Below are 13,075 nucleotides of genomic sequence, written 5' to 3'. Positions count from 1 at the left end.
GAAGACCAACTTTTCGGGTTAACCCCGAGTCTTGAAAAGCCTTTTGTAGGTTATCCCAAACCTTTTTGGGTGTCTTTGCTTCCTTGACGTGGACGTAGTTGACTGGATAGTATAATTTTAGTTTTTGCCTTGGTCATCAATTTCGGATCAATATTCTTCTCCGTCACGCATTCCCATAGATCTTCGTGTTGAAGTAGATTCTCCACTGCAAACTGCCAAGTATTATAATTTTCTCGCCCACGAAGTTTTTCAATGGACAAAATGGAGGACGATGATGATGCCATAGTAGTATGTCTTGACTAAAAAAAAATATAACAAAAAGAATCCAGAAATATCTAGCGCATCTGTTGCAATTTTACCCTTTAAATAATTAAATAAATTAGCGCGACTTTCCCTGACTTTCTTGTGCTATCTAATTTCGTATATCTGGGCCCATAACCTGATATAATTGGAAGATTAAAGCGGAGCACAAGAAATAAGAACACGACTTGTTTCGTTGAAAGTTAAACAGCAAGAGAAAGAGTTTTATTGCTTTGACAATTAAGTTATGTGTGTACATGAGTTACAGGAAATGAAAGCAAGGAGTTGCCAGTAGTTTAATATTTAGTTTACTCTATTACAATAGAGCTTGGACCGAAAAATTTCGTATCCAATTCAATGAAACAAAATCTTCACATATAAACTTTACAAATAACAAGATAAAAAATATTCCAATATTCATTAATAATCAAGCTGTACCTTACTCCAATACGGCCAAATACCTTGGAATGACTTTTGAAGTAAAGCTAAAGTGGAAAGAGCACAGCACATCAAAAAGAAAAGAGAAGAACTAAACTTGAAATATAGAAAAATGTACTGGTTACTTGGTAACAACTCTGATTTATCAACCCAAAACAAAATAATGCTGTATAATCAAGTACTAAAGCCTGTTTGGACCTATGAATCCAATTATGGGGCTGTACAAAGAAAACAAATACCGAAATCATCCAAAAATTCCAAAACAAAGTCCTTCGTGGAATAGTTAATGCAATTAGTACATAAGAAATAGCAATCTACATCGTGACTTACAAATAGAAATGGCTACAGAAGTTGTTAAAAAATACGCTATATCGCACAATCAGATACTGCAAAGTCATACTAATTCTGAAATGGAGTCTGTCTTGAATATAAGAAACCATGTTCGAAGATTAAGAAGAACCTTAGAGGATATAATATATGGAGTGCTTGTTCCTATCATTGAATAAGAAGTACAGGAAGGGGTGTTTATCCAAATAAGTGAAGCCGCTTTTTATTAGTGTGAGTTGTACAGATGCACATGTATTGGTAAAGGGTCGGAGTGCAGATGTATTGTTCACTCAAGGGGCGCCAACAGAAATGTAACTGGTCTCGTGAGAGACTTCCGTATAAATGCTATTTTTCATCATAATTATATACGAATTTTAAACTGTTTTTTTTTTTCCTAAACTTAAAACAGACTGAAAATTGTTTTAAAATCATCAAGAGTAGCTGAAACATTGGCGGTCAATGATTGCATCGCCTTGTCATCACCAATAAGAGTGAGTTCGCCCCTGGAAAACGAGCTCGAAATTTGACAGATTATATAAAATTTTTGACAGTTTATATAAATTTGTTTTTTTTTTTAATTTTTTTGTGGCTTCACTCGCCAACTCTATAGGTGTGATATACACCCCTTCCTGTACTTCTTATTCAATGGTTCCTATACCTAATACATTGTAACGCCATATGCATGGATAGGGGTCGCTGCCGACGCTGATTTTCTTTCATCTCTTTCTTTCTTCGTTTTTCAATGAGAAGTCCGGTTCCGCAGCTGTAAATAAACACGCTTGTTGATGACAGCCATCAAATGAAAATAAAATGGAGGCATGCAATCATCGAAAAACTTAGAGAAACTAGAGCTCTCTATAAAAGCTTCACGGAACTAACAGCACAAGCACTCCATATATTATATCCTCTAAGAGAAGAACCAACCCTGCAAACCAAACCTCAGTAGTTTAGGGAAAATTACAACCACCAACAAAGTCTATACTTTGTAGGTGTATGTGTTTCCTTATTTACCAAAATCTCTCCCCTCAAAATATTGTAGTTTTGTTTCTCCTGAAAAAAAACTCTTTGGTAAATGGGAGGAAAAGAGCGCGATCAGATAAACCTCAGATAGAGCTTATTCCTATGAATAAAAGTTTTTTTTTATATTGACATTTAATGTTCTGATAGTCTAACTGACGATTGAAAAATCAGGGCTTAAAAAAATAAATAATCTTCTCAGTGTTATTTGTGAAAACTATTTTCTAAAAAAACAATCTACCGCACAAATTCTTCGGCACGCCACATAAATTCCACCACCATTTCCAACATCAAAATGCACAGTCTCAACCTTGTGCATTCAAAAAAAAAAATCATAAAAAAATGACACAAAAACCACCACCAATTGATTTGGAAAATAAAGGTATGCTGATTATAAAATTGATAAATTATAAAGTTGTTGATTTTTCTGTCTTTTAGTGGCGATCAATTCCAGACATCATTGACTGAGTTTACAGCAGCTTCAGCCTTGAGCATTTAGAAAAAAAAAATCAAAACAAGATACAAAAACTACCACCAAAGTGCAGACTGCAGAGTATTTTTTTCTTTTTCATTTTTCTCAACTGGCCAGGCCACAGTCGCGTGCCCAAGGATTGTGTTTTTCCAATAAAATATTAAATAATAGTTGTTTAAAAGAATTGTTTGTTTGTTTTGAAGATTTTTTTATTTTAGATGAAATTAAAATATGGATTTTAGCAGTACGGATATAAACCCATAAAAGTGCTCCAAATAAGTACTTAAAAAGTACAAGTTTCAGTGCTTTTTCTGTAGGTAAAAAAGTACTGGAAAATGTACATCAGAACCACTTCCAGATGTGCTTCGCTGATGTACTTTTGAAGTACATTTGCCTGTACTTTTAATGGAGGGGAAATTTATTTCATCTTGCATGCAAGAAAGAGATAGCTGCTTCACGTATTCTTATATACAGAAAGTATATAACTGAGTTTTTTTCCGAGCTCCTATCTTTTTTCAGTGAAAAAGAAGTATGTACTTCTTTTACGTACATATTTCACCGGTTTTTTCTGTAGTTCTGCGTTTGCTGGGAAGCCTCATGAGCTTATGGTCATGGGAAAGTATTAAAAGTTTAAACTTCCCCCAAAGTGATTGTACAAAGTTAAGAAAGAAAAATCTGATGTCGATCTTTCAAGTTTGGTCCTGATTAAGAGGTGGTTTTAGTGGTTAAGAGTCCCACACTACTGGGTGTCGAATACTGCCAACTTGAAGATTTCCTCCTGTCAAAAAAAAAAATAATTGTGAATTGGCATTGTTCGTTATATTGCCCTCCAGCCTGTCTGTTCGATTGATTCCAACTCTTTCCTTGTTCGACGAATTTTGGAGTCTATATCGAACAAGATTGAAATTCGTTCAGCTGCATTTCAATGTCTTCAATTTCCAACCAATCAAATTTAGACAAGTTAATGGGGGCTATCGTGAATAAAAATTTCTCTGGGAAAATTTCCCATTTTTTAAACATGGGAACGAAAATGATCATGAAAAGTTTCCCTCAGAATTTATTGGTATCGCCCATCAATATTCTAGGGGAATTTAGACGTCATTTCATACGATTTTTTGTTCCCTGGAAATAAATTCCGAGGGAGATTCACGATAGCACAAAAAATTCCTTGGGAATAAAAAATTCCGTGGGAAACAAAATTCCCCGGGAGATTCACGATAGGGCCCAATACTGTGTTTCCACCTACGCTAAATCCGTGATTTAGCTAAGTAGATTTAGAATAAATCTCGAGATTTATTTTAAATCTACTTCGCTAAATCTCAGATTTGGATTCAGCTACCCTAATCTAAAATTTCCACCTACTTTCAATCCGAGATTTAAGCCTAGTACGCAGATCGCGCTAAAATTTATCTTTCATACAAATTTTCTCCAAAGATAAATTTTAGCGAGGATTTTTAGCCAGGTAGTACGCAGTTCACGCGCTAAATTCGAATTCTCATCTACTACTTTTGCAAAAAGTCTCCACTCAATTTAGCTCGCGAAATAATGCTCAGCGCATTTTTTCACAGATAAATTTTGACATTTTTGTGGTTGTTGTTGTTGCTGCAAGGAATAAGAGGCAAAAAAAAACCTTGGAATATATAAAAGAAGAGGAATAAAACAAAATGAGAGCGTAAAAAAGGTATTCTGCAGGTAAAAAAATTATGTAATGTAATATTGAATGTAAGCTGGTATAAGTAAATGAAACTGTGATTCAGCCGTTATTTTTAAATTTAAATTTATCTTGGCTTTCAGCGAACGCGTGTAGAGATAAAAATTGTCGAGATAAAATTTAGTTTAGCGCGATCTGCGTACTGGGCTTTAGAATAAAACTCGAGATTTATGCTAAATCTACTTCGCTAAATCTCGGATTAAGGGTAGGTGGAAACGTATTATAAGTTTATCAAAGGATGTCGTATCAGGGTTCATAGTACCCCTAGCGTTTGCGGTTAAAAATTTCTTAAAATTCTGAAAACCTTGACGAAAATTCATCCACTGATGAACAAATTAATTCGGTTAATTTTACTTCGTCTGGTTTTTCATGTAAATTCAATCCGTTGTTCAAAGACGTGAGTATCTTCTTCTGAGAAGAAAAGAGTTTTACAAGTAGAACAAAATCTCAAGAAAAATTTCACTGGAAAAATCGTTGAATGTCGCTTAAATGGCAATTGGATAACTCAATTGGTGGCGTGCCGGAAATATTTTATGGCGTGCCCCCAATGGCACGTGTGCCATTGGTTCGCCATTCCTGGGATAGGCTATCTGGGATTCCCGTATCTGGAATATCTTTTTGAACGCGATTAATGTCTTACTATTCAGATAACCACAAATAAAATATGTTTATATTGAAAAGAGAATATTATTTTATTTGAGCAAATTACATTTTTTTTATTGTTGCATAGTAAGAAAATTAGCTTGACTTAATTTTTTTAATTAAACAAATTTTATGAGTTCAGCTGTTTGTTTCCCTTGTTTATGCAATTTTTTTCTGCTTGGGTGTTTATTTAAACTTTTTGCGGAATTTTCTATTTTTCTACAAAGTAGAAAATTATCTCGTTACGTGAATACCAGAGATACCCAAAAGAGATGAGAAACTTCTGACGTCATACGGGTTTGCCTACAAGCTGCTTTAGACATTTTTGGATAAGTATGCGTGAAAAAATATACATTTTTGGCTAAGTATACGTGAAAAATCGTAGATTTTTGCTTAGGTGTGCGTAAAAACACCGTGGCTACACTATGTGTGTTTTTCACATTTATTCACGAATACAAAAGAGATTACAACAACACGAAATAAACAAATGGGTTTTGGGGGGTAAAACGTACGAAAGTTTCCCATCTCCTTTGGGTATCTCTGGTGAATACCCTTACTATTTGGTTTTGATCAAGTTGAATGTGCGCGACTAGGGTAACTTGGTCGATTTGGCTCCAATAGACCTACAATTTTAACACAATATTCATGAGATATAAAAAAATGTTAATGCAAATAAAAAAAAAAAAAAACTGGGTTGCCCGGGAAAAAGTAGATATGTTTCAAGATTTTATTCTTCTCCACTTTTTTCATTTTCGTTCAATTCTTTGCTTTTTCTTTTTTTCAATTTCATTTTTTTTTATTTTGTTTCATTTTTTCTTGGTTTGAATAAAATGCCTTCTATTTTGCAGAAGAAATTGACATCACTGGCCTATTTGCAGGCAGTAGTTGTTTTGCTTTTTTTGTTTTTATTGGTTCAGGCTTAGCGGATTCAAAACTTCACCTGAAATCAAAATTAGGATGCATTTATGAACGTTGTACTGAAAAATATAATTGGTTGGGTACAAGATATACCTTCAGGATTATAGTCATCTACTAAAATTTCATCTATAGCTTCTTGAAGCCCCTCAAAGTCTACAGTCGAATTGTTGATTTCCACATTTTCGAATGATTCTACATGTGGTTGTGAAGATACAGGTTCGGAAAAATATATGGTATCATCACATTGTTGCAGATTCTGCAATGATTCCGTATCTATTATTTCTTGGGTGAAATCGAAATTGTTGCTTTCCAGAACGACTTCGTCGATTAAATCGATGATTTTGATTCAATAGGAGTTGATGTGCCAACTTGTAATGCTATGGTTTCAGGATTTTGCAATATCAGTTTAAATTTTGGCATCGGATACAATTTAATCAAGAGTTCAAAGTTGAAGTTGTTTATTACTAATTCGTTTTTAAAGATGTTAGGACTTCAACTGCTGTATCGAGCTTGTAGTTTGTTTGGGGATTTTCTTTATCTATCATAGTATCTGCAGTAACATGTTCAAAAGTTTCCAAGTTGTTCTGGGGCCCTATTTCGTATTACGAAACGAAAGGCAAAACAACGATACCCAGGACATAGAGCGATTAAGTACAACGATAATGCATGGTTGAAAATAGGTCCGTTCCACACTCAGTTTGAAACTGTCGAATTTAATTATATTTGGTTATTTTTGGTCAGAGTCTGTTCCCAACTTCAAAAATTGTGCAGAAGAGAGCGCTCACGAGAGAGTAAAAAATTTCCCCACCCTGACAAATTTAGCCCAAAGAATTTCTTCCGGCAGAAATATGAGTTCTGTCAAATGAAAAGTTGACGTATGTCAAACAAATAAATAAAGAAGAAAACAAATCAAATTGTAGTGATTTTTAAATTGAATCGCGGTTACGTGTTTTTTGCATTGAAAAGTGTTAAGCATAAAACGTGAAATTGTGTTGTATAATGGTGTTCAACTTGTTCCAGACTTTTTGGCAGTCTTTCGTAGTTTTATTTCCTACTGAGAGAATTCTCTCCCAACTCTCATTAATTTGACAGACTGCCTAATTTAGTGCACAAAAAGTCTGGAACATACCTAACATTGCCAGATAAAAATGAAAAAACAATTTTTTTTCAAGCGTACCAACTTCACGCCAACGAAAAGCTGTCAAAAAATTAGTAGATAAACAAAATCTTCAGTGGCAAAAAAAAATTCTTTTACTTTTTTTGTGCTATTTAATAATATTTTCTATTCAAAAACATAATCAGCCCTATCGGCAATCCCACGTGAGAAATTTCCCCGGGAGTAGGTTTTCTCTCCCAGGAATTTTTCTCCTTATCGGCAATCTCCATGGTATAAAAAGAGAAGGTATGATCATTAGAAAAAACTCAGTATCGAGAACTGTCAAAACTTATGGCTACTTAAGGTTTTGACAGCCCAGCCCATTGAAATTGTTGTTGTAAACAAATTTGTCTGGGAAATTGTTGTTGCTTTTGACTTTGCCAAATGCCAAACGTCAAAACCTTATTACCCCATTTTGTAAGATGGCGGCTCAAATGATCATACCTTGTCTTTTTATACCATGAGCAATCTCCATCGGAATTTCGTTTTCGGGAAGAAGTACAGCCAACTTAACAAAACAAAAAAACCTTCGAACACATGTCTTCGAAAATTTTGACAACTCTAATTTAATTGTATTTGGTGCACAAAAACAATTAAAATGTTTAATAGTAAATATTTATACCTATAATTTTTTTCTTCGGTGTTGATTTGTGGATTTTTATTCAATAATTTTTTTTAGTTTTTGCCCAACTTATTACTTTGTTTGTTTCTTCAGATGGACATGTAATTAGTCATAGAGGAAAATAATAAGGCAAGAGTTTGCTTAACAAAAAATACGACTTTGACTTAATATTACTTATTTTTTATTTGTTTCAACAAAAAGAATGTGCACTAAATTGATAGAAAATGTTGTAACGAACAATTCATTGCTTTATTTTTTGCCGTAGGACATTCTGAAGTCGAGTTATTCCCAAAAAACGATATTTTTGGGTGTTTTCGCACCGGTTTTTACATGCGTTCATTTATCAATAGCTCGGCCATCTTTGGTGATAAAGAGCTCATTTTTTCTTTAAAATGCAGGACATGAACAGGGCTACAAAATAGGTTAGAAAAATGTCAATCATGATGTAAGCTTTTTTCGAAATAATGACAAAAATGTGTTTTTTAACAAGAATTTGACTTTAAATGGCTGCCATTTTATATTTACTCACTCAAATTCAATGAAATTACATACAACGATAGAAAATATTATAAGGAAGAGAATGTATGTTTATTTTTTGGTCTACGACAATCTGGAGCAAAGATATTAGCTTAGAAGTAAAATACCCCAAAAAATGCATTTTTGTGAATAACTCCGCTAAAAAGAATGATCAGGTGGTGAGAAATTGGGTTTAAGCCTTTTAAATATACCCCCATCGATCCATGAAATAAAAACAGACAGTGCCTCTCAGCGCAAGGTCAAATGACGCTTTGACTGGAGTAGAAGCCGCACATAGCAATGTTTATGAGCCAATCTGCGACCTTGCGTTCCTCATCTTCTGTAAAGACTGTAGAAGGACCCATCAGATCCGCTTAAGCCCATTAATCCTATCATGGAGGGTAGTTATGGGAACACCAAACTCCCTACTTGCTCCTCGAATGCCCATATGGTTCTCACTTTAACTTACCGTTTTCGCGGAGGGATTTTTTGAAAAAGTCCTTATTTTCGTATTTCAATATATTAAAGGAAAAAATCCCGTCATAGGACTAGAGTTTGGCACTTTAGTTCATTTGACTGATCGATCATTTTAGTTCAAATCACGCTACTGAACTAATTCTGAACTAGTTCATTTTAGTTCAATTTATTTTAATCACTCCGATTTTGTTAGAATTAAAAAACAAAATTAGTTTGTATCCAAATTTATGTGAAATTGACGCATTATACATAATAAAACAAATAATACAACCTTAGAATAACAGATATGTACATTAGGGTGGGTCAAAAAAATTGAAATTCTTTTTTTTTAATTGGTACTCCGAAAAATCGATTGCTAGACCCCTCTAGAATATACACACCAAATATGAGCTCTTTATATTAATGGGAAGGTCCTCCGCTTTGCAATTTTCCATTTTTACATCAAGCTTCTACTAAAAAAAAATAATTTTTTTATTAATTGACTTTTTAGCAAATTTCTTTTCATATTCTTGTAGGAAATTGAACGCTCTACAAAAAAGGCCTTATACACTTTTTTCGTTTATCTAACCGTTGAATAGATATTTGAGGTCCAAAAATCGAGAAAATCTTTAAAAATTCGTTTTTTGTTCTTAATTTTGTAAGAAATTGAAAAATTATAATGATTAAACGCGCAAGACATATTCTTGTTGGAAATTGATTGCTCCACAAAAAAGGTCTTATTAACTTTTTTCATTAATATAACCATTCTAAAGATATTTGAGGTCAAAGTTAAAAAAAAAATATAAAAACATTTTATATTTTTAAAAAATTTCTAATTCATTGAAACATCATTATTTTCAAATTAGCAAGATATATTCTTGTAGGGGCTTAAACGTTCTACAAGAAATTCCTTGGAATGAAATTGATTGCTTTAACCGTTTAGAAGATATTCGTATCCAAATCGCAATGCATACGGGTCATAAGAAAACTATTGAAATCAGTGAGCATTGGTTTGGATACGAATATCTTCTAAACGGTTAAAGCAATCAATTTCATTCCAAGGAATTTTTTGTAGAACATTTAAGCCCCTACAAGAATATATCTTGTTAATTTGAAAATAATGAAGTTTCAGTGAATTAGAAATTTTTTAAAAATATAAAATGTTTTTATATTTTTTTTTAACTTTGACCTCGAATATCTTTAGAATGGTTAGATTAATGAAAAAAGTTACCAAGACCTTTTTTGTGGAGCAATCAATTTCCAACAAGAATATGTCTTGCGCGTTTAATCATTATAATTTTTCAATTTCTTACAAAATTAAGAACAAAAAACGAATTTTTAAAGATTTTCTCGATTTTTGGACCTCAAATATCTATTCAACGGTTAGATAAACGAAAAAAGTGTATAAGGCCTTTTTTGTAGAGCGTTCAATTTCCTACAAGAATATGAAAAGAAATTTGCTAAAAAGTCAATTAATAAAAAAATTATTTTTTTTTAGTAGAAGCTTGATGTAAAAATGGAAAATTGCAAAGCGGAGGACCTTCCCATTAATATAAAGAGCTCATATTTGGTGTGTATATTCTAGAGGGGTCTAGCAATCGATTTTTCGGAGTACCAAATCAAAAAAAAAAATTTCGATTTTTTTGACCCACCCTAATGTACATATATTATTTTCTATAAAAATTCTTAATTTCGTTCATATACTTGTCGAGCTTTCTGCTTCCTGTCGAAAGTCTAGAAGAAGTTCGTTTTGCTTTCATTATATCGAAATCATAGTAGTGCAAGACCAAGATGATACTTTTTTTTGTTCTTGCTCAAAAATAAGAAAAAGTGGTGCTTGAAGAAGAACCGTTGATACTGGCACAAGCGACCTTTTGTTTTACATCTAAATCTTGAGGTAGAACAGAAGAACTGATTTCGCTCAACAAAGAACTGGATGCAATTTCATATGCACTTTTTTTCTGCACCCCTTCTTTAAACGTCTGTCGGATTAAAAGGGCGATGTCGTCGTAAAAGACAAGGAGACAAGGAAAAATTCCCTATACAGATGGGACTTCCTTTCACCCAAAAAATATATAAAAAGATGATAATGTAGGTGAGCGCAAGCTGTTGCTGTTTAGTTTGTTGAAACAAATCTTTTTCGCTATTCGCGAACTAAATTGAACTAAGTTCACTAGTTCACCAAGATGAACTAGTTCGTTCGCGAACTACACAAGCCTACATAGGACGACCTATCCACCTCGTTATACCAGTTGAAAGCTATATTTTCCTAAGGGTAGTGTCTTAAGAAACAGTTTGCACATGGGTTGCCTGGCGACATCCTGTCAAGGCATAGGGTTGCCACGCTTTAAAGTTCATATTTTGAGTTTTTTCGACAACGCCATATGGTTATATGGTAAGTGTTAGAGGTGTAAACAAAAATTATGTCAGAGAAAATTAAATTTAAAAATTTGAAAATTCAGGATTTTTAGAAATTTGACATTTTAGAAGGGGAAACTGAGGTAAATTTAGAATTTGAAGAATAACACCGAAACAGTGAATTGAATTGTAAAAATCTGTAATTCTTCTAATACACAGGAACCAAAAACTAAGTCAAATAAAAAATTTGGCAGATACGTGTCAAGTTATTTTATTTTGCTCTCTAATAACATAAACATTATTTCAAATACCTTTCGTGCTCATTTTTGGTGAATTACTTCTCAAACATCGAATTTCACGGTTTTGATTTTTAAACGTCCATATCCCGAGTAGCAGATTTTTTACATTTTTGGTTTGTATGTGTGGCTTATAGAATTTAACAATATCTATCGATTCAAGTATCAATCTTTTTTCTACCACTTTTTGTTAAGGATATAGGTTTTTGACCTTTATCTAAATTTACCTCAGTTTCCCCTTCTAAAATGTCAAATTTCTAAAAATCCGTTGTCGGCGTTGTCGAAAAAACTCAAAATATGAACTTTAGAGTGTGGCAACCCTAGGCCTTTACAGGATGTCGCCAGGCAACCCATGTGCAAACTGTTTCTTTAGACACTACCCTTAGGAAAATATAGCTTTCAACTGGTATAACGAGGTGGATAGGTCGTTCTTTGACGCATTCTACATAATAAAACAAATAATACAACCTTAGAATAACAGATATGTACATATATTATTTTCTATAAAAATTCTTAATTTCGTTCATATACTTGTCGAGCTTTCTGCTTCCTGTCGAAAGTCTAGAAGAAGTTCGTTTTGCTTTCATTATATCGAAATCATAGTAGTGCAAGACCAAGATGATACTTTTTTTTTGTTCTTGCTCAAAAATAAGAAAAAGTGGTGCTTGAAGAAGAACCGTTGATACTGGCACAAGCGACCTTTTGTTTTACATCTAAATCTTGAGGTAGAACAGAAGAACTGATTTCGCTCAACAAAGAACTGGATGCAATTTCATATGCACTTTTTTTCTGCACCCCTTCTTTAAACGTCTGTCGGATTAAAAGGGCGCTGTCGTCGTAAAAGACAAGGAGACAAGGAAAAATTCCCTATACAGATGGGACTTCCTTTCACCCAAAAAATATATAAAAAGATGATAATGTAGGTGAGCGCAAGCTGTTGCTGTTTAGTTTGTTGAAACAAATCTTTTTCGCTATTCGCGAACTAAATTGAACTAAGTTCACTAGTTCACCAAGATGAACTAGTTCGTTCGCGAACTACACAAGCCTACATAGGACGACCTATCCACCTCGTTATACCAGTTGAAAGCTATATTTTCCTAAGGGTAGTGTCTTAAGAAACAGTTTGCACATGGGTTGCCTGGCGACATCCTGTCAAGGCATAGGGTTGCCACGCTTTAAAGTTCATATTTTGAGTTTTTTCGACAACGCCATATGGTTATATGGTAAGTGTTAGAGGTGTAAACAAAAATTATGTCAGAGAAAATTAAATTTAAAAATTTGAAAATCAGGATTTTTAGAAATTTGACATTTTAGAAGGGGAAACTGAGGTAAATTTAGAATTTGAAGAATAACACCGAAACAGTGAATTGAATTGTAAAAATCTGTAATTCTTCTAATACACAGGAACCAAAAACTAAGTCAAATAAAAAATTTGGCAGATACGTGTCAAGTTATTTTATTTTGCTCTCTAATAACATAAACATTATTTCAAATACCTTTCGTGCTCATTTTTGGTGAATTACTTCTCAAACATCGAATTTCACGGTTTTGATTTTTAAACGTCCATATCCCGAGTAGCAGATTTTTTACATTTTTGGTTTGTATGTGTGGCTTATAGAATTTAACAATATCTATCGATTCAAGTATCAATCTTTTTTCTACCACTTTTTGTTAAGGATATAGGTTTTTGACCTTTATCTAAATTTACCTCAGTTTCCCCTTCTAAAATGTCAAATTTCTAAAAATCCGTTGTCGGCGTTGTCGAAAAAACTCAAAATATGAACTTTAGAGTGTGGCAACCCTAGGCCTTGACAGGATGTCGCCAGGCAACCCATGTGCAAACTGT

This window comes from Episyrphus balteatus, chromosome 1 (genome assembly GCF_945859705.1).
Source record: "Episyrphus balteatus chromosome 1, idEpiBalt1.1, whole genome shotgun sequence".
NCBI lineage: Eukaryota > Metazoa > Arthropoda > Insecta > Diptera > Syrphidae > Episyrphus > Episyrphus balteatus.
Note: the sequence above shows the minus strand (reverse complement) of the source record.